Genomic DNA, 23,803 nt, shown 5'->3' with positions numbered 1-23,803 from the left:
GTTTGAGAGGTTGTCTTATATTGAGACATGATGATGTTACATTTTGAGAGGTTGCTTTCTCATATCGAGATATGATGTTATTCCATGTTTGAGAGGTTGTGTTCTCATATTGAGATATGATGTTATTCCAAGTTTAAGAGGTTGTTTTGTTTAGTTATCGTGTTCTCATATTGAGACATGATGATCTTACTTTTTTGCGAGGTTGTGTTCCCATAGTGAAACATGATCTTAGTCCATTCTGAGAGGTTGTGTTCTCATATTGAGACATGATGTAATTACATGTTTGAGAGGTTGTGTTCTCATATTTAGACATGATGTTGTTACATTTTGAGAGGTTGTGTACTCATATTGAGACATGATGTTATTGCATGTTTGAGAGGTTGTCTTATATTGAGATATGATGTTATTCCATGTTTGAGAGGTTGTGTTCTCATATTGAGACATGATGGTATTACATGTTTGAGAGGTTGTGTTCTCATATTGAGACATGATGTTATTACATGTTTGAGAGGTTGTCTTATATTGAGACATGATGTTATTCCATGTTTGAGAGGTTGTGTTCTCATATTGAGACATGATGGTATTACATGTTTCAGAGGTTGTGTTCTCATATTGAGACATGATGTTGTTACATTTTGAGAGGTTGCTTTCTCATATTGAGACATGATGTTATTCCGTGTTTGAGAGGTTGTGTTCTCATATTGAGACATGATGTTATTACATGTTTGAGAGGTTGTTTAGTTTAGATATCGTGTTCTCATATCGAGATATGATGTTATTCCATGTTTTAGAGGTTGTGTTCTAATAGTGAGACATGATGGTATTACATGTTCGAGAGGTTGTGTTCTCATATTGAGACATGATGCTATTACATTTTGAGAGGTTCTGTTCGTATATTGACACGTGACGTTATTACATTTTGAGAGGTTGTGTTCTCATATTGAGACATGATGTTATTACATTTTGAGAGGTTGTGTTCGTATATTGACACATGACGTTATTACATTTTGAGAGGTTGTGTTCTCATAGTGAGACATGATGTTATTACATGTTTGAGAGGTTGTCTTATATTGAGACATGATGTAATTACATGTTTGAGAGGTTCTTTTCTCATATTGAGACATAGTGTTATAACATGTTTGAGAGGTTGTGTGCTCATATTGAGACATGATGTTATTACAAGTTTAAGTGGTTTTTTATTTTAGTTATCTTGTTCTCATATTGAGACATGATGCGACTACATTTTGAGACGTGGTGTACTCATATTGAGACATGATGTAATTACATGTTTGAGAGGTTGTCTTATATTGAGACATGATGTTGTTACATTTTGAGAGGTTGCTTTCTCATATCGAGATATGATGTTATTCCATGTTTGAGAGGTTGTGTTCTAATAGTGAGACATGATGGTATTACATGTTCGAGAGGTTGTGTTCTCATATTGAGACATGATGTTATTACATTTTGAAAGGTTGTGTTCGTATATTGACACATGACGTTATTACATTTTGAGAGGTTGCGTTCTCATTGTGAGACATGATGTTATTCCAAGTTTAAGAGGTTTTTTTGTTTAGTTATCGTGTTCTCATATTGAGACATGATGATCTTACTTTTTTGCGAGGTTGTGTTCCCATAGTGAAACATGATGTTATTACATTTTGAGAGGTTCTGTTCGTATATTGACACATGACGTTATTACATTTTGAGAGGTTGTGTTCTCATATTGAGACATGATGTTATTACATTTTGAGAGGTTGTGTGCTCATATTGAGACATGATGTTATTACAAGTTTAAGTGTTTTTTTATTTTAGTTATCTTGTTCTCATATTGAGACATGATGCGACTACATTTTGAGACGGGGTGTACTCATATTGAGACATGATGTAATTACATGTTTGAGAGGTTGTCTTATATTGAGACATGATGTTGTTACATTTTGAGAGGTTGCTTTCTCATATCGAGATATGATGTTATTCCATGTTTGAGAGGTTGTGTTCTAATAGTGAGACATGATGGTATTACATGTTCGAGAGGTTGTGTTCTCATATTGAGACATGATGTTATTACATTTTGAGAGGTTGTGTTCGTATATTGACACATGACGTTATTACATTTTGAGAGGTTGCGTTCTCATTGTGAGACATGATGTTATTCCAAGTTTAAGAGGTTGTTTTGTTTAGTTATCGTGTTCTCATATTGAGACATGATGATCTTACTTTTTTGCGAGGTTGTGTTCCCATAGTGAAACATGATGTTATTACATTTTGAGAGGTTCTGTTCGTATATTGACACATGACGTTATTAGATTTTGAGAGGTTGTGTTCTCATATTGAGACATGATGTTATTACATTTTGAGAGGTTGTGTACTCATATTGAGACATAATGTAGTTACATGTTTGAGAGGTAGTCTTATATTGAGACATGATGTTGTTCCATTTTGAGAGGTTGCTTTCTCATATTGAGACATGATATTATTCCAAGTTTAAGAGGTTGTGTTCTCATATTGAGACATGATGATCTTACTTTTTTGCGAGGTTGTGTTCCCATAGTGAAACATGATCTTATTCCATTCTGAGAGGTTGTTTTCTCATATTGAGACATGATGTTATTACATTTTGAGAGGGTGCTTTCTCATATTGACACATGACGTTATTACATTTTGAGAGGTGGTGTTCTCATATTGAGACATTATTCTATTACATTTTGAGATATTGTGTTTTCATCATGAGACATAATGCGACTACATTTTGAGAGGCTGTGTCCTCATAGTGAGACATGATGTAATTACATGTTTGAGCGGTTGTGTTCTCATATTGAGACATGATGTTATTACATTTTGAGAGGTTGCTTTCTCATATTGACACATGACGTTATTACATTTTGAGAGTTTGTGTTCTCATATTGAGACGGTATTCTATTACATTTTGAGACATTGTGTTCTCATCATGAGACATAATGCGACTACATTTTGAGAGGTTGTGTCCTCATAGTGAGACATGATGTAATTACATGTTTGAGAGGTTGTGTTCTCATATTGAGACATGATGTTGTTACATTTTGAGAGGTTGTGTACTCATATTGAGACATGATGTAATTACATGTTTGAGAGGTTGTCTTATATTGAGACATGATGTAATTACATGTTTGAGAGGTTGTGTTCGTATAATGACACATGACGTTATTACATTTCTAGAGGTTGCGTTCTCATAGTGAGACATGATGTTATTACATGTTTGAGAGGTTGTCTTATATTGAGACATGATGTAATTACATGTTTGAGAGGTTATTTTCTCATATTGAGACATAATGTTATAATATGTTTGAGAGGTTGTGTGCTCATATTGAGACATGATGTTATTACAAGTTTAAGTGGTTTTTTATTTTAGTTATCGTGTTCTCATATTGAGACATGATGCGACTACATTTTGAGAGGTTGTGTACTCATATTGAGACATGATGTAATTACATGTTTGAGAGGTTGTCTTATATTGAGACATGATGATGTTACATTTTGAGAGGTTGCTTTCTCATATCGAGATATGATGTTATTCCATGTTTGAGAGGTTGTGTTCTCATATTGAGATATGATGTTATTCCAAGTTTAAGAGGTTGTTTTGTTTAGTTATCTTGTTCTCATATTGAGACATGATGATCTTACTTTTTTGCGAGGTTGTGTTCCCATAGTGAAACATGATGTTATTACATTTTGAGAGGTTCTGTTCGTATATTGACACATGACGTTATTACATTTTGAGAGGTTGCTTTCTCATATTGACACATGACGTTATTACATTTTGAGAGTTTGTGTTCTCATATTGAGACAGTATTCTATTACATTTTGAGACATTGTGTTCTCATCATGAGACATAATGCGACTACATTTTGAGAGGTTGTGTCCTCATAGTGAGACATGATGTAATTACATGTTTGAGAGGTTGTGTTCTCATATTGAGACATGATGTTGTTACATTTTGAGAGGTTGTGTACTCATATTGAGACATGATGTAATTACATGTTTGAGAGGTTGTCTTATATTGAGACATGATGTAATTACATGTTTGAGAGGTTGTGTTCGTATAATGACACATGACGTTATTACATTTTGAGAGGTTGCGTTCTCATAGTGAGACATGATGTTATTACATGTTTGAGAGGTTGTCTTATATTGAGATATGATGTAATTACATGTTTGAGAGGTTATTTTCTCATATTGAGACATAATGTTATAATATGTTTGAGAGGTTGTGTGCTCATATTGAGACATGATGTTATTACAAGTTTAAGTGGTTTTTTATTTTAGTTATCGTGTTCTCATATTGAGACATGATGCGACTACATTTTGACAGGTTGTGTACTCATATTGAGACATGATGTAATTACATGTTTGAGAGGTTGTCTTATATTGAGACATGATGATGTTACATTTTGAGAGGTTGCTTTCTCATATCGAGATATGATGTTATTCCATGTTTGAGAGGTTGTGTTCTCATATTGAGATATGATGTTATTCCAAGTTTAAGAGGTTGTTTTGTTTAGTTATCTTGTTCTCATATTGAGACATGATGATCTTACTTTTTTGCGAGGTTGTGTTCCCATAGTGAAACATGATGTTATTACATTTTGAGAGGTTCTGTTCGTATATTGACACATGACGTTATTACATTTTGAGAGGTTGTGTTCTCATATTGAGACATGATGTTATTACATTTTGAGAGGTTGTGTTCGTATATTGAAACATGACGTTATTACATTTTGAGAGGTTGTGTTCTCATAGTGAGACATGATGTTATTACATGTTTGAGAGGTTGTCTTATATTGAGACATGATGTTATTACATGTTTGAGAGGTTGTCTTATATTGAGATATGATGTTATTCCATGTTTGAGAGGTTGTGTTCTCATATTGAGACATGATGGTATTACATGTTTGAGAGGTTGTGTTCTCATATTGAGACATGATGTTATTACATGTTTGAGAGGTTGTCTTATATTGAGACATGATGTTATTCCATGTTTGAGAGGTTGTGTTCTCATATTGAGACATGATGGTATTACATGTTTCAGAGGTTGTGTTCTCATATTGAGACATGATGTTGTTACATTTTGAGAGGTTGCTTTCTCATATTGAGACATGATTTTATTCCGTGTTTGAGAGGTTGTGTTCTCATATTGAGACATGATGTTATTACATGTTTGAGAGGTTGTTTAGTTTAGATATCGTGTTCTCATATCGAGATATGATGTTATTCCATGTTTTAGAGGTTGTGTTCTAATAGTGAGACATGATGGTATTACATGTTCGAGAGGTTGTGTTCTCATATTGAGACATGATGCTATTACATTTTGAGAGGTTCTGTTCGTATATTGACACGTGACGTTATTACATTTTGAGAGGTTGTGTTCTCATATTGAGACATGATGTTATTACATTTTGAGAGGTTGTGTTCGTATATTGACACATGACGTTATTACATTTTGAGAGGTTGCGTTCTCATTGTGAGACATGATGTTATTCCAAGTTTAAGAGGTTGTTTTGTTTAGTTATCGTGTTCTCATATTGAGACATGATGATCTTACTTTTTTGCGAGGTTGTGTTCCCATAGTGAAACATGATCTTAGTCCATTCTGAGAGGTTGTGTTCTCATATTGAGACATGATGTAATTACATGTTTGAGAGGTAGTCTTATATTGAGACATGATGTTGTTCCATTTTGAGAGGTTGCTTTCTCATATTGAGACATGATATTATTCCAAGTTTAAGAGGTTGTGTTCTCATATTGAGACATGATGATCTTACTTTTTTGCGAGGTTGTGTTCCCATAGTGAAACATGATCTTATTCCATTCTGAGAGGTTGTTTTCTCATATTGAGACATGATGTTATTACATTTTGAGAGGGTGCTTTCTCATATTGACACATGACGTTATTACATTTTGAGAGGTGGTGTTCTCATATTGAGACATTATTCTATTACATTTTGAGATATTGTGTTTTCATCATGAGACATAATGCGACTACATTTTGAGAGGCTGTGTCCTCATAGTGAGACATGATGTAATTACATGTTTGAGCGGTTGTGTTCTCATATTGAGACATGATGTTATTACATTTTGAGAGGTTGCTTTCTCATATTGACACATGACGTTATTACATTTTGAGAGTTTGTGTTCTCATATTGAGACGGTATTCTATTACATTTTGAGACATTGTGTTCTCATCATGAGACATAATGCGACTACATTTTGAGAGGTTGTGTCCTCATAGTGAGACATGATGTTGTTACATTTTGAGAGGTTGTGTACTCATATTGAGACATGATGTAATTACATGTTTGAGAGGTTGTCTTATATTGAGACATGATGTAATTACATGTTTGAGAGGTTGTGTTCGTATAATGACACATGACGTTATTACATTTTGAGAGGTTGCGTTCTCATAGTGAGACATGATGTTATTACATGTTTGAGAGGTTGTCTTATATTGAGACATGATGTAATTACATGTTTGAGAGGTTATTTTCTCATATTGAGACATAATGTTATAATATGTTTGAGAGGTTGTGTGCTCATATTGAGACATGATGTTATTACAAGTTTAAGTGGTTTTTTATTTTAGTTATCGTGTTCTCATATTGAGACATGATGCGACTACATTTTGAGAGGTTGTGTACTCATATTGAGACATGATGTAATTACATGTTTGAGAGGTTGTCTTATATTGAGACATGATGATGTTACATTTTGAGAGGTTGCTTTCTCATATCGAGATATGATGTTATTCCATGTTTGAGAGGTTGTGTTCTCATATTGAGATATGATGTTATTCCAAGTTTAAGAGGTTGTTTTGTTTAGTTATCTTGTTCTCATATTGAGACATGATGATCTTACTTTTTTGCGAGGTTGTGTTCCCATAGTGAAACATGATGTTATTACATTTTGAGAGGTTCTGTTCGTATATTGACACATGACGTTATTACATTTTGAGAGGTTGCTTTCTCATATTGACACATGACGTTATTACATTTTGAGAGTTTGTGTTCTCATATTGAGACAGTATTCTATTACATTTTGAGACATTGTGTTCTCATCATGAGACATAATGCGACTACATTTTGAGAGGTTGTGTCCTCATAGTGAGACATGATGTAATTACATGTTTGAGAGGTTGTGTTCTCATATTGAGACATGATGTTGTTACATTTTGAGAGGTTGTGTACTCATATTGAGACATGATGTAATTACATGTTTGAGAGGTTGTCTTATATTGAGACATGATGTAATTACATGTTTGAGAGGTTGTGTTCGTATAATGACACATGACGTTATTACATTTTGAGAGGTTGCGTTCTCATAGTGAGACATGATGTTATTACATGTTTGAGAGGTTGTCTTATATTGAGATATGATGTAATTACATGTTTGAGAGGTTATTTTCTCATATTGAGACATAATGTTATAATATGTTTGAGAGGTTGTGTGCTCATATTGAGACATGATGTTATTACAAGTTTAAGTGGTTTTTTATTTTAGTTATCGTGTTCTCATATTGAGACATGATGCGACTACATTTTGACAGGTTGTGTACTCATATTGAGACATGATGTAATTACATGTTTGAGAGGTTGTCTTATATTGAGACATGATGATGTTACATTTTGAGAGGTTGCTTTCTCATATCGAGATATGATGTTATTCCATGTTTGAGAGGTTGTGTTCTCATATTGAGATATGATGTTATTCCAAGTTTAAGAGGTTGTTTTGTTTAGTTATCTTGTTCTCATATTGAGACATGATGATCTTACTTTTTTGCGAGGTTGTGTTCCCATAGTGAAACATGATGTTATTACATTTTGAGAGGTTCTGTTCGTATATTGACACATGACGTTATTACATTTTGAGAGGTTGTGTTCTCATATTGAGACATGATGTTATTACATTTTGAGAGGTTGTGTTCGTATATTGAAACATGACGTTATTACATTTTGAGAGGTTGTGTTCTCATAGTGAGACATGATGTTATTACATGTTTGAGAGGTTGTCTTATATTGAGACATGATGTAATTACATGTTTGAGAGGTTCTTTTCTCATATTGAGACATAATGTTATAACATGTTTGAGAGGTTGTGTGCTCATGTTGAGACATGATGTTATTACAAGTTTAAGTGGTTTTTTGTTTTAGTTATTGTGTTCTCATATTGAGACATGATGTGACTAAATTTTGAGAGGTTGTGTACTCATATTGAGACATGATGTAATCACATGTTTGAGAGGTTGTCTTATATTGAGACATGATGATGTTACATTTTGAGAGGTTGCTTTCTCATATCGAGATATGATGTTATTCCATGTTTGAGAGGTTGTGTTCTCATATTGAGATATGATGTTATTCCATGTTTGAGAGGTTGTGTTCTCATATTGAGACATGATGTTATTACATTTTGAGAGGTTGTGTTCGTATAATGACACATGACGTTATTACATTTTGAGAGGTTGCGTTCTCATAGTGAGACATGATGTTATTACATGTTTGAGAGGTTGTCTTATATTGAGACATGATGTAATTACATGTTTGAGAGGTTATTTTCTCATATTGAGACATAATGTTATAACATGTTTGAGAGGTTGTGTGCTCATATTGAGACATGATGTTATTACAAGTTTAAGTGGTTTTTTATTTTAGTTATCGTGTTCTCATATTGAGACATGATGCGACTACATTTTGAGAGGTTGTGTACTCATATTGAGACATGATGTAATTACATGTTTGAGAGGTTGTCATATATTAAGACATGATGATGTTACATTTTGAGAGGTTGCTTTCTCATATAGAGATATGATGTTATTCCATGTTTGAGAGGTTGTGTTCTCATATTGAAATATGATGTTATTCCAAGTTTAAGAGGTTGTTTTGTTTAGTTATCGTGTTCTCATATTGAGACATGATGATCTTACTTTTTTGCGAGGTTGTGTTCCCATAGTGAAACATGATCTTAGTCCATTCTGAGAGGTTGTGTTCTCATATTGAGACATGACGTTATTACATTTTGAGAGGTTGTGTTCTCATCATGAGACATAATGCGACTACATTTTGAGAGGTTGTGTCCTCATAGTGAGACATGATGTAATTACATGTTTGAGAGGTTGTGTTCTCATATTGAGACATGATGTTGTTACATTTTGAGAGGTTGTGTACTCATATTGAGACATGATGTTATTACATGTTTGAGAGGTTGTCTTATATTGAGATATGATGTTATTCCATGTTTGAGAGGTTGTGTTCTCATATTGAGACATGATGGTATTACATGTTTGAGAGGTTGTGTTTTCATATTGAGACATGATGTTATTACATGTTTGAGAGGTTGTCTTATATTGAGACATGATGTTATTCCATGTTTGAGAGGTTGTGTTCTCATATTGAGACATGATGTTATTACATGTTTCAGAGGTTGTGTTCTCATATTGAGACATGATGTTGTTACATTTTGAGAGGTTGCTTTCTCATATTGAGACATGATGTTATTCCGTGTTTGAGAGGTTGTGTTCTCATATTGAGACATGATGTTATTACATGTTTGAGAGGTTGTTTAGTTTAGTTATCGTGTTCTCATATCGAGATATGATGTTATTCCATGTTTGAGAGGTTGTGTTCTAATAGTGAGACATGATGGTATTACATGTTCGAGAGGTTGTGTTCTCATATTGAGACATGATGCTATTACATTTTGAGAGGTTCTGTTCGTATATTGACACATGACGTTATTACATTTTGAGAGGTTGTGTTCTCATATTGAGACATGATGTTATTACATTTTGAGAGGTTGTGTTCGTATATTGACACATGACGTTATTACATTTTGAGAGGTTGTGTTCTCATAGTGAGACATGATGTTATTACATGTTTGAGAGGTTGTCTTATATTGAGACATGATGTAATTACATGTTTGAGAGGTTCTTTTCTCATATTGAGACATAGTGTTATAACATGTTTGAGAGGTTGTGTGCTCATATGGAGACATGATGTTATTACAAGTTTAAGTGGTTTTTTTATTTTAGTTATCTTGTTCTCATATTGAGACATGATGCGACTACATTTTGAGACGTGGTGTACTCATATTGAGACATGATGTAATTACATGTTTGAGAGGTTGTCTTATATTGAGACATGATGATGTTACATTTTGAGAGGTTACTTTCTCATATCGAGATATGATGTTATTCCATGTTTGAGAGGTTGTGTTCTCATATTGAGATATGCTGTTATTCCATGTTTGAGAGGTTGTGTTCTAATAGTGAGACATGATGGTATTACATGTTCGAGAGGTTGTGTTCTCATATTGAGACATGATGTTATTACATTTTGAGAGGTTGTGTTCGTATAATGACACATGACGTTATTACATTTTGAGAGGTTGCGTTCTCATAGTGAGACATGATGTTATTACATGTTTGAGAGGTTGTCTTATATTGAGACATGATGTAATTACATGTTTGAGAGGTTATTTTCTCATATTGAGACATAATGTTATAACATGTTTGAGAGGTTGTGTGCTCATATTGAGACATGATGTTATTACAAGTTTAAGTGGTTTTTTATTTTAGTTATCGTGTTCTCATATTGAGACATGATGCGACTACATTTTGAGAGGTTGTGTACTCATATTGAGACATGATGTAATTACATGTTTGAGAGGTTGTCATATATTAAGACATGATGATGTTACATTTTGAGAGGTTGCTTTCTCATATAGAGATATGATGTTATTCCATGTTTGAGAGGTTGTGTTCTCATATTGAGATATGATGTTATTCCAAGTTTAAGAGGTTGTTTTGTTTAGTTATCGTGTTCTCATATTGAGACATGATGATCTTACTTTTTTGCGAGGTTGTGTTCCCATAGTGAAACATGATCTTAGTCCATTCTGAGAGGTTGTGTTCTCATATTGAGACATGACGTTATTACATTTTGAGAGGTTGTGTTCTCATCATGAGACATAATGCGACTACATTTTGAGAGGTTGTGTCCTCATAGTGAGACATGATGTAATTACATGTTTGAGAGGTTGTGTTCTAATATTGAGACATGATGTTGTTACATTTTGAGAGGTTGTCTCATATTGAGATATGATGTTATTCCATGTTTGAGAGGTTGTGTTCTCATATTGAGACATGATGGTATTACATGTTTGAGAGGTTGTGTTCTCATATTGAGACATGATGTTATTACATGTTTGAGAGGTTGTCTTATATTGAGACATGATGTTATTCCATGTTTGAGAGGTTGTGTTCTCATATTGAGACATGATGTTATTACATGTTTCAGAGGTTGTGTTCTCATATTGAGACATGATGTTGTTACATTTTGAGAGGTTGCTTTCTCATATTGAGACATGATGTTATTCTGTGTTTGAGAGGTTGTGTTCTCATATTGAGACATGATGTTATTACATGTTTGAGAGGTTGTTTAGTTTAGTTATCGTGTTCTCATATCGAGATATGATGTTATTCCATGTTTGAGAGGTTGTGTTCTAATAGTGAGACATGATGGTATTACATGTTCGAGAGGTTGTGTTCTCATATTGAGACATGATGCTATTACATTTTGAGAGGTTCTGTTCGTATATTGACACATGACGTTATTACATTTTGAGAGGTTGTGTTCTCATATTGAGACATGATGTTATTACATTTTGAGAGGTTGTGTTCGTATATTGACACATGACGTTATTACATTTTGAGAGGTTGTGTTCTCATAGTGAGACATGATGTTATTACATGTTTGAGAGGTTGTCTTATATTGAGACATGATGTAATTACATGTTTGAGAGGTTCTTTTCTCATATTGAGACATAATGTTATAACATGTTTGAGAGGTTGTGTGCTAATATTGAGACATGATGTTATTACAAGTTTAAGTGGTTTTTTATTTTAGTTATTGTGTTCTCATATTGAGACATGATGCGACTAAATTTTGAGAGGTTGTGTACTCATATTGAGACATGATGTAATTACATGTTTGAGAGGTTGTCTTATATTGAGACATGATGATGTTACATTTTGAGAGGTTGCTTTCTCATATCGAGATATGATGTTATTCCATGTTTGAGAGGTTGTGTTCTCATATTGAGATATGATGTTATTCCATGTTTGAGAGGTTGTGTTCTAATAGTGAGACATGATGGTATTACATGTTCGAGAGGTTGTGTTCTCATATTGAGACATGATGTTATTACATTTTGAGAGGTTGTGTTCGTATAATGACACATGACGTTATTACATTTTGAGAGGTTGCGTTCTCATAGTGAGACATGATGTTATTACATGTTTGAGAGGTTGTCTTATATTGAGACATGATGTAATTACATGTTTGAAAGGTTATTTTCTCATATTGAGACATAATGTTATAACATGTTTGAGAGGTTGTGTGCTCATATTGAGACATGATGTTATTACAAGTTTAAGTGGTTTTTTTATTTTAGTTATCGTGTTCTCATATTGAGACATGATGCGACTACATTTTGAGAGGTTGTGTACTCATATTGAGACATGATGTAATTACATGTTTGAGAGGTTGTCATATATTAAGACATGATGATGTTACATTTTGAGAGGTTGCTTTCTCATATAGAGATATGATGTTATTCCATGTTTGAGAGGTTGTGTTCTCATATTGAGATATGATGTTATTCCAAGTTTAAGAGGTTGTTTTGTTTAGTTATCGTGTTCTCATATTGAGACATGATGATCTTACTTTTTTGCGAGGTTGCGTTCCCATAGTGAAACATGATCTTAGTCCATTCTGAGAGGTTGTGTTCTCATATTGAGACATGACGTTATTACATTTTGAGAGGTTGTGTTCTCATCATGAGACATAATGCGACTACATTTTGAGAGGTTGTGTCCTCATAGTGAGACATGATGTAATTACATGTTTGAGAGGTTGTGTTCTCATATTGAGACATGATGTTGTTACATTTTGAGAGGTTGTGTACTCATATTGAGACATGATGTTATTACATGTTTGAGAGGTTGTCTTATATTGAGATATGATGTTATTCCATGTTTGAGAGGTTGTGTTCTCATATTGAGACATGATGGTATTACATGTTTGAGAGGTTGTGTTCTCATATTGAGACATGATGTTATTACATGTTTGAGAGGTTGTCTTATATTGAGACATGATGTTATTCCATGTTTGAGAGGTTGTGTTCTCATATTGAGACATGATGTTGTTACATTTTGAGAGGTTGTCTCATATTGAGATATGATGTTATTCCATGTTTGAGAGGTTGTGTTCTCATATTGAGACATGATGGTATTACATGTTTGAGAGGTTGTGTTCTCATATTGAGACATGATGTTATTACATGTTTGAGAGGTTGTCTTATATTGAGACATGATGTTATTCCATGTTTGAGAGGTTGTGTTCTCATATTGAGACATGATGTTATTACATGTTTCAGAGGTTGTGTTCTCATATTGAGACATGATGTTGTTACATTTTGAGAGGTTGCTTTCTCATATTGAGACATGATGTTATTCTGTGTTTGAGAGGTTGTGTTCTCATATTGAGACATGATGTTATTACATGTTTGAGAGGTTGTTTAGTTTAGTTATCGTGATCTCATATCGAGATATGATGTTATTCCATGTTTGAGAGGTTGTGTTCTAATAGTGAGACATGATGGTATTACATGTTCGAGAGGTTGTGTTCTCATATTGAGACATGATGCTATTACATTTTGAGAGGTTCTGTTCGTATATTGACACATGACGTTATTACATTTTGAGAGGTTGTGTTCTCATATTGAGACATGATGTTATTACATTTTGAGAGGTTGTGTTCGTATATTGACACATGACGTTATTACATTTTGAGAGGTTGTGTTCTCATAGTGAGACATGATGTTATTACATGTTTGAGAGGTTGTCTTATATTGAGACATGATGTAATTACATGTTTGAGAGGTTCTTTTCTCATATTGAGACATAATGTTATAACATGTTTGAGAGGTTGTGTGCTCATATTGAGACATGATGTTATTACAAGTTTAAGTGGTTTTTTATTTTAGTTATTGTGTTCTCATATTGAGACATGATGCGACTAAATTTTGAGAGGTTGTGTACTCATATTGAGACATGATGTAATTACGTGTTTGAGAGGTTGTCTTATATTGAGACATGATGATGTTACATTTTGAGAGGTTGCTTTCTCATATCGAGATATGATGTTATTCCATGTTTGAGAGGTTGTGTTCTCATATTGAGATATGATGTTATTCCATGTTTGAGAGGTTGTGTTCTAATAGTGAGACATGATGGTATTACATGTTCGAGAGGTTGTGTTCTCATATTGAGACATGATGTTATTACATTTTGAGAGGTTGTGTTCGTATAATGACACATGACGTTATTACATTTTGAGAGGTTGCGTTCTCATAGTGAGACATGATGTTATTACATGTTTGAGAGGTTGTCTTATATTGAGACATGATGTAATTACATGTTTGAAAGGTTATTTTCTCATATTGAGACATAATGTTATAACATGTTTGAGAGGTTGTGTGCTCATATTGAGACATGATGTTATTACAAGTTTAAGTGGTTTTTTTATTTTAGTTATCGTGTTCTCATATTGAGACATGATGCGACTACATTTTGAGAGGTTGTGTACTCATATTGAGACATGATGTAATTACATGTTTGAGAGGTTGTCATATATTAAGACATGATGATGTTACATTTTGAGAGGTTGCTTTCTCATATAGAGATATGATGTTATTCCATGTTTGAGAGGTTGTGTTCTCATATTGAGATATGATGTTATTCCAAGTTTAAGAGGTTGTTTTGTTTAGTTATCGTGTTCTCATATTGAGACATGATGATCTTACTTTTTTGCGAGGTTGTGTTCCCATAGTGAAACATGATCTTAGTCCATTCTGAGAGGTTTTGTTCTCATATTGAGACATGACGTTATTACATTTTGAGAGGTTGTGTTCTCATCATGAGACATAATGCGACTACATTTTGAGAGGTTGTGTCCTCATAGTGAGACATGATGTAATTACATGTTTGAGAGGTTGTGTTCTCATATTGAGACATGATGTTGTTACATTTTGAGAGGTTGTGTACTCATATTGAGACATGATGTTATTACATGTTTGAGAGGTTGTCTTATATTGAGATATGATGTTATTCCATGTTTGAGAGGTTGTGTTCTCATATTGAGACATGATGGTATTACATGTTTGAGAGGTTGTGTTCTCATATTGAGACATGATGTTATTACATGTTTGAGAGGTTGTCTTATATTGAGACATGATGTTATTCCATGTTTGAGAGGTTGTGTTCTCATATTGAGACATGATGTTATTACATGTTTCAGAGGTTGTGTTCTCATATTGAGACATGATGTTGTTACATTTTGAGAGGTTGCTTTCTCATATTGAGACATGATGTTATTCCGTGTTTGAGAGGTTGTGTTCTCATATTGAGACATGATGTTATTACATGTTTGAGAGGTTGTTTAGTTTAGTTATCGTGTTCTCATATCGAGATATGATGTTATTCCATGTTTGAGAGGTTGTGTTCTAATAGTGAGACATGATGGTATTACATGGTCGAGAGGTTGTGTTCTCATATTGAGACATGATGCTATTACATTTTGAGAGGTTCTGTTCGTATATTGACACATGACGTTATTACATTTTGAGAGGTTATGTTCTCATATTGAGACATGATGTTATTACATTTTGAGAGGTTGTGTTCGTATATTGAGACATGATGTAATTACATGTTTGAGAGGTTCTTTTCTCATATTGAGACATGATGTTATGACATGTTTGAGAGGTTGTGTGCTCATATTGAGACATGATGTTATTACAAGTTTAAGTGGTTTTTTATTTTAGTTATCTTGTTCTCATATTGAGACATGATGCGACTACATTTTGAGACGTGGTGTACTCATATTGAGACATGATGTTATTCCGTGTTTGAGAGGTTGTGTTCTCATATCGAGATATGATGTTATTCCATGTTTGAGAGGTTGTGTTCTAATAGTGAGACATGATGGTATTACATGTTCGAGAGGTTGTGTTCTCATATTGAGACATGATGCTATTACATTTTGAGAGGTTCTGTTCGTATATTGACACATGACGTTATTACATTTTGAGAGGTTGTGTTCTCATATTGAGACATGATGTTATTACATTTTGAGAGGTTGTGTTCGTATATTGACACATGACGTTATTACATTTTGAGAGGTTGTGTTCTCATAGTGAGACATGATGTTATTACATGTTTGAGAGGTTGTCTTATATTGAGACATGATGTAATTACATGTTTGAGAGGTTCTTTTCTCATATTGAGACATAGTGTTATAACATGTTTGAGAGGTTGTGTGCTCATATTGAGACATGATGTTATTACAAGTTTAAGTGGTTTTTTATTTTAGTTATCTTGTTCTCATATTGAGACATGATGCGACTACATTTTGAGACGTGGTGTACTCATATTGAGACATGATGTAATTACATGTTTGAGAGGTTGTCTTATATTGAGACATGATGTTGTTACATTTTGAGAGGTTGCTTTCTCATATCGAGATATGATGTTATTCCATGTTTGAGAGGTTGTGTTCTAATAGTGAGACATGATGGTATTACATGTTCGAGAGGTTGTGTTCTCATATTGAGACATGATGTTATTACATTTTGAGAGGTTGTGTTCGTATATTGACACATGACGTTATTACATTTTGAGAGGTTGCGTTCTCATTGTGAGACATGATGTTATTACATTTTGAGAGGTTGTGTACTCATATTGAGACATGATGTAATTACATGTTTGAGAGGTTGTCTTATATTGAGACATGATGTTGTTCCATTTTGAGAGGTTTCTTTCTCATATTGAGACATGATATTATTCCAAGTTTAAGAGGTTGTGTTCTCATATTGAGACATGATGATCTTACTTTTTTGCGAGGTTGTGTTCCCATAGTGAAACATGATCTTATTCCATTCTGAGAGGTTGTTTTCTCATATTGAGATATGATGTTATTCCAAGTTTAAGAGGTTGTTTTGTTTAGTTATCGTGTTCTCATATTGAGACATGATGATCTTACTTTTTTGCGAGGTTGTGTTCCCATAGTGAAACATGATGTTATTACATTTTGAGAGGTTCTGTTCGTATATTGACACATGACGTTATTACATTTTGAGAGGTTGTGTTCTCATATTGAGACATGATGTTATTACATTTTGAGAGGTTGTGTACTCATATTGAGACATGATGTAATTACATGTTTGAGAGGTTGTCTTATATTGAGACATGATGTTGTTCCATTTTGAGAGGTTGCTTTCTCATATTGAGACATGATATTATTCCAAGTTTAAGAGGTTGTGTTCTCATATTGAGACATGATGATCTTACTTTTTTGCGAGGTTGTGTTCCCATAGTGAAACATGATCTTATTCCATTCTGAGAGGTTGTTTTCTCATATTGAGACATGATGTTATTACATTTTGAGAGGGTGCTTTCTCATATTGACACATGACGTTATTACATTTTGAGAGGTGGTGTTCTCATATTGAGACATTATACTATTACATTTTGAGATATTGTGTTCTCATCATGAGACATAATGCGACTACATTTTGAGAGGTTGTGTCCTCATAGTGAGACGTGATGTAATTACATGTTTGAGCGGTTGTGTTCTCATATTGAGACATGATGTTATTACATTTTGAGAGGTTGCTTTCTCATATTGACACATGACGTTATTACATTTTGAGAGTTTGTGTTCTCATATTGAGACAGTATTCTATTACATTTTGAGACATTGTGTTCTCATCATGAGACATAATGCGACTACATTTTGAGAGGTTGTGTCCTCATAGTGAGACATGATGTAATTACATGTTTGAGAGGTTGTGTTCTCATATTGAGACATGATGTTGTTACATTTTGAGAGGTTGTGTACTCATATTGAGACATGATGTAATTACATGTTTGAGAGGTTGTCTTATATTGAGACATGATGTTATTACATTTTGAGAGGTTGTGTTCGTATATTGACACATGACGTTATTACATTTTGAGAGGTTGTGTTCTCATAGTGAGACATGATGTTATTACATGTTTGAGAGGTTGTCTTATATTGAGACATGATGTAATTACATGTTTGAGAGGTTCTTTTTTCATATTGAGACATAGTGTTATAACATGTTTGAGGGGTTGGGTGCTCATATTGAGACATGATGTTATTACAAGTTTAAGTGGTTTTTTATTTTAGTTATCGTGTTCTCATATTGAGACATGATGCGACTACATTTTGATAGGTTGTGTACTCATATCGAGACATGATGTAATTACATGTTTGAGAGGTTGTCTTATATTGAGACATGATGATGTTACATTTTGAGAGGTTTCTTTCTCATATCGAGATATGATGTTATTCCATGTTTGAGAGTTTGTGTTCTCATATTGAGATATGATGTTATTCCAAGTTTAAGAGGTTGTTTTGTTTAGTTATCGTGTTCTCATATTGAGACATGATGATCTTACTTTTTTGCGAGGTTGTGTTCCCATAGTGAAACATGATGTTATTACATTTTGAGAGGTTCTGTTCGTATATTGACACATGACGTTATTACATTTTGAGAGGTTGTGTTCTCATATTGAGACATGATGTTATTACATTTTGAGAGGTTGTGTACTCATATTGAGACATGATGTAATTACATGTTTGAGAGGTTGTCTTATATTGAGACATGATGTTGTTCCATTTTGAGAGGTTGCTTTCTCATATTGAGACATGATATTATTCCAAGTTTAAGAGGTTGTGTTCTCATATTGAGACATGATGATCTTACTTTTTTGCGAGGTTGTGTTCCCATAGTGAAACATGATCTTATTCCATTCGGAGAGGTTGTTTTCTCATATTGAGACATGATGTTATTACATTTTGAGAGGGTGCTTTCTCATATTGACACATGACGTTATTACATTTTGAGAGGTGGTGTTCTCATATTGAGACATTATTCTATTACATTTTGAGATATTGTGTTCTCATCATGAGACATAATGCGACTACATTTTGAGAGGTTATGTCCTCATAGTGAGACATGATGTAATTACATGTTTGAGCAGTTGTGTTCTCATATTGAGACATGATGTTATTACATTTTGAGAGGTTGCTTTCTCATATTGACACATGACGTTATTATATTTTGAGAGTTTGCGTTCTCATATTGAGACAGTATTCTATTACATTTTGAGACATTGTGTTCTCATCATGAGACATAATGCGACTACATTTTGAGAGGTTGTGTCCTCATCGTGAGACATGATGTAATTACATGTTTGAGAGGTTGTGTTCTCATATTGAGACATGATGTTGTTACATTTTGATAGGTTGTGTACTCATATTGAGACATGATGTAATTACATGTTTGAGAGGTTGTCTTATATTGAGACATGATGTTATTCCATGTTTGAGTGGATGTGTTCTCATATTGAGACATGATGGTATTACATGTTTGAGAGGTTGTGTTCTCATATTGAGACATGATGTTATTACATGTTTGAGAGCTTGTCTTATATTGAGACATGATGTTATTACATTTTGAGAGGTTGTTTTCTCATATTGAGACATGATGTTATTACATTTTGAGAGGTTGTGTCCTCATAGTGAGACATGATGTAATTACATGTTTGAGCGGTTGTGTTCTCATATTGAGACATGATGTTATTACATTTTGAGAGGTTGCTTTCTCATATTGACACATGACGTTATTACATTTTGAGAGTTTGTGTTCTCATATTGAGACAGTATTCTATTACATTTTGAGACATTGTGTTCTCATCATGAGACATAATGCGACTACATTTTGAGAGGTTGTGTCCTCATAGTGAGACATGATGTAATTACATGTTTGAGAGGTTGTGTTCTCATATTGAGACATGATGTTGTTACATTTTGAGAGGTTGTGTACTCATATTGAGACATGATGGTATTACATGTTTGAGAGGTTGTGTTCTCATATTGAGACATGATGTTATTACATGTTTGAGAGGTTGTCTTATATTGAGACATGATGTTATTACATTTTGAGAGGTTGTTTTCTCATATTGAGACATGATGTTATTACATTTTGAGAGGTTGTGTACTCATATTTAGACATGATGTAATTACATGTTTGAGAGGTTGTCTTATATTGAGACATGATGTTGTTACATTTTGAGAGGTTGCTTTCTCATATTGAGACATGATGTTATTCCATGTTTGAGAGGTTGTGTTCTCATATTGAGACATGATGTTATTACATGTTTGAGAGGTTGTTTAGTTTAGTTATCGTGTTCTCATATCGAGATATGATGTTATTCCATGTTTGAGAGGTTGTGCTCTAATAGTGAGACATGATGGTATTACATGTTCAAGAGGTTGTGTTCTCATATTGAGACATGATGCTATTACATTTTGAGAGGTTCTGTTTGTATATTGACACATGACGTTATTACATTTTGAGAGGTTGTGTTCTCATATTGAGACATGATGTTATTACATTTTGAGAGGTTCTGTTCGTATATTGACACATCACGTTATTACATTTTGAGAGGTTGTCTTATATTGAGACATGATGTTATTACATTTTGAGAGGTTGCTTTCTCATATTGACACATGACGTTATTACATTTTGAGAGGTTGTGTTCTCATATTGAGACAGTATTCTATTACATTTTGAGACATTGTGTTCTCATCATGAGACATAATGCGACTACATTTTGAGAGGTTGTGTCCTCATAGTGAGACATGATGTAATTACATGTTTGAGAGGTTGTGTTCTCATATTGAGACATGATGTTGTTACATTTTGAGAGGTTGTGTACTCATATTGAGACATGATGTAATTACATGTTTGAGAGGTTGTCTTATATTGAGACATGATGTTATTACATTTTGAGAGGTTGTGTTCGTATATTGACACATGACGTTATTACATTTTGAGAGGTTGTGTTCTCATAGTGAGACATGATGTTATTACATGTTTGAGAGGTTGTCTTATATTGAGACATGATGTAATTACATGTTTGAGAGGTTCTTTTTTCATATTGAGACATAGTGTTATAACATGTTTGAGGGGTTGTGTGCTCATATTGAGACATGATGTTATTACAAGTTTAAGTGGTTTTTTATTTTAGTTATCGTGTTCTCATATTGAGACATGATGCGACTACATTTTGATAGGTTGTGTACTCATATTGAGACATGATGTAATTACATGTTTGAGAGGTTGTCTTATATTGAGACATGATGATGTTACATTTTGAGAGGTTTCTTTCTCATATCGAGATATGATGTTATTCCATGTTTGAGAGTTTGTGTTCTCATATTGAGATATGATGTTATTCCAAGTTTAAGAGGTTGTTTTGTTTAGTTATCGTGTTCTCATATTGAGACATGATGATCTTACTTTTTTGCGAGGTTGTGTTCCCATAGTGAAACATGATGTTATTACATTTTGATAGGTTCTGTTCGTATATTGACACATGACGTTATTACATTTTGAGAGGTTGTGTTCTCATATTGAGACATGATGTTATTACATTTTGAGAGGTTGTGTACTCATATTGAGACATGATGTAATTACATGTTTGAGAGGTTGTCTTATATTGAGACATGATGTTGTTCCATTTTGAGAGGTTGCTTTCTCATATTGAGACATGATATTATTCCAAGTTTAAGAGGTTGTGTTCTCATATTGAGACATGATGATCTTACTTTTTTGCGAGGTTGTGTTCCCATAGTGAAACATGATCTTATTCCATTCTGAGAGGTTGTTTTCTCATATTGAGACATGATGTTATTACATTTTGAGACGGTGCTTTCTCATATTGACACATGACGTTATTACATTTTGAGAGGTGGTGTTCTCATATTGAGACATTATTCTATTACATTTTGAGATATTGTGTTCTCATCATGAGACATAATGCGACTACATTTTGAGAGGTTGTGTCCTCATAGTGAGACATGATGTAATTACATGTTTGAGCAGTTGTGTTCTCATATTGAGACATGATGTTATTACATTTTGAGAGGTTGTGTCCTCATAGTGAGACATGATGTAATTACATGTTTGAGCGGTTGTGTTCTCATATTGAGACATGATGTTATTACATTTTGAGAGGTTGCTTTCTCATATTGACACATGACGTTATTACATTTTGAGAGTTTGTGTTCTCATATTGAGACAGTATTCTATTACATTTTGAGACATTGTGTTCTCATCATGAGACATAATGCGACTACATTTTGAGAGGTTGTGTCCTCATATTGAGACATGATGTAATTACATGTTTGAGAGGTTGTCTTATATTGAGACATGATGTTATTACATTTTGAGAGGTTGTGTTCGTATATTGACACATGACGTTATTACATTTTGAGAGGTTGTGTTCTCATAGTGAGACATGATGTTATTACATGTTTGAGAGGTTGTCTTATATTGAGACATGATGTAATTACATGTTTGAGAGGTTCTTTTTTCATATTGAGACATAGTGTTATAACATGTTTGAGGGGTTGTGTGCTCATATTGAGACATGATGTTATTACAAGTTTAAGTGGTTTTTTATTTTAGTTATCGTGTTCTCATATTGAGACATGATGCGACTACATTTTGATAGGTTGTGTACTCATATTGAGACATGATGTAATTACATGTTTGAGAGGTTGTCTTATATTGAGACATGATGATGTTACATTTTGAGAGGTTTCTTTCTCATATCGAGATATGATGTTATTCCATGTTTGAGAGTTTGTGTTCTCATATTGAGATATGATGTTATTCCAAGTTTAAGAGGTTGTTTTGTTTAGTTATCGTGTTCTCATATTGAGACATGATGATCTTACTTTTTTGCGAGGTTGTGTTCCCATAGTGAAACATGATGTTATTACATTTTGAGAGGTTCTGTTCGTATATTGACACATGACGTTATTACATTTTGAGAGGTTGTGTTCTCATATTGAGACATGATGTTATTACATTTTGAGAGGTTGTGTACTCATATTGAGACATGATGTAATTACATGTTTGAGAGGTTGTCTTATATTGAGACATGATGTTGTTCCATTTTGAGAGGTTGCTTTCTCATATTGAGACATGATATTATTCCAAGTTTAAGAGGTTGTGTTCTCATATTGAGACATGATGATCTTACTTTTTTGCGAGGTTGTGTTCCCATAGTGAAACATGATCTTATTCCATTCGGAGAGGTTGTTTTCTCATATTGAGACATGATGTTATTACATTTTGAGAGGTTGCTTTCTCATATTGACACATGACGTTATTATATTTTGAGAGTTTGCGTTCTCATATTGAGACAGTATTCTATTACATTTTGAGACATTGTGTTCTCATCATTAGACATAATGCGACTACATTTTGAGAGGTTGTGTCCTCATAGTGAGACATGATGTAATTACATGTTTGAGAGGTTGTGTTCTCATATTGAGACATGATGTTGTTACATTTTGATAGGTTGTGTACTCATATTGAGACATGATGTAATTACATGTTTGAGAGGTTGTCTTATATTGAGACATGATGTTATTCCATGTTTGAGTGGATGTGTTCTCATATTGAGACATGATGGTATTACATGTTTGAGAGGTTGTGTTCTCATATTGAGACATGATGTTATTACATGTTTGAGAGCTTGTCTTATATTGAGACATGATGTTATTACATTTTGAGAGGTTGTTTTCTCATATTGAGACATGATGTTATTACATTT

The sequence above is a fragment of the Lampris incognitus genome, chromosome 3 (genome assembly GCF_029633865.1).
Source record: "Lampris incognitus isolate fLamInc1 chromosome 3, fLamInc1.hap2, whole genome shotgun sequence".
NCBI classification, from domain to species: domain Eukaryota; kingdom Metazoa; phylum Chordata; class Actinopteri; order Lampriformes; family Lampridae; genus Lampris; species Lampris incognitus.
The sequence above is the reverse complement of the archived record's forward strand: the minus strand, read 5'-3'. Positions refer to the sequence as shown.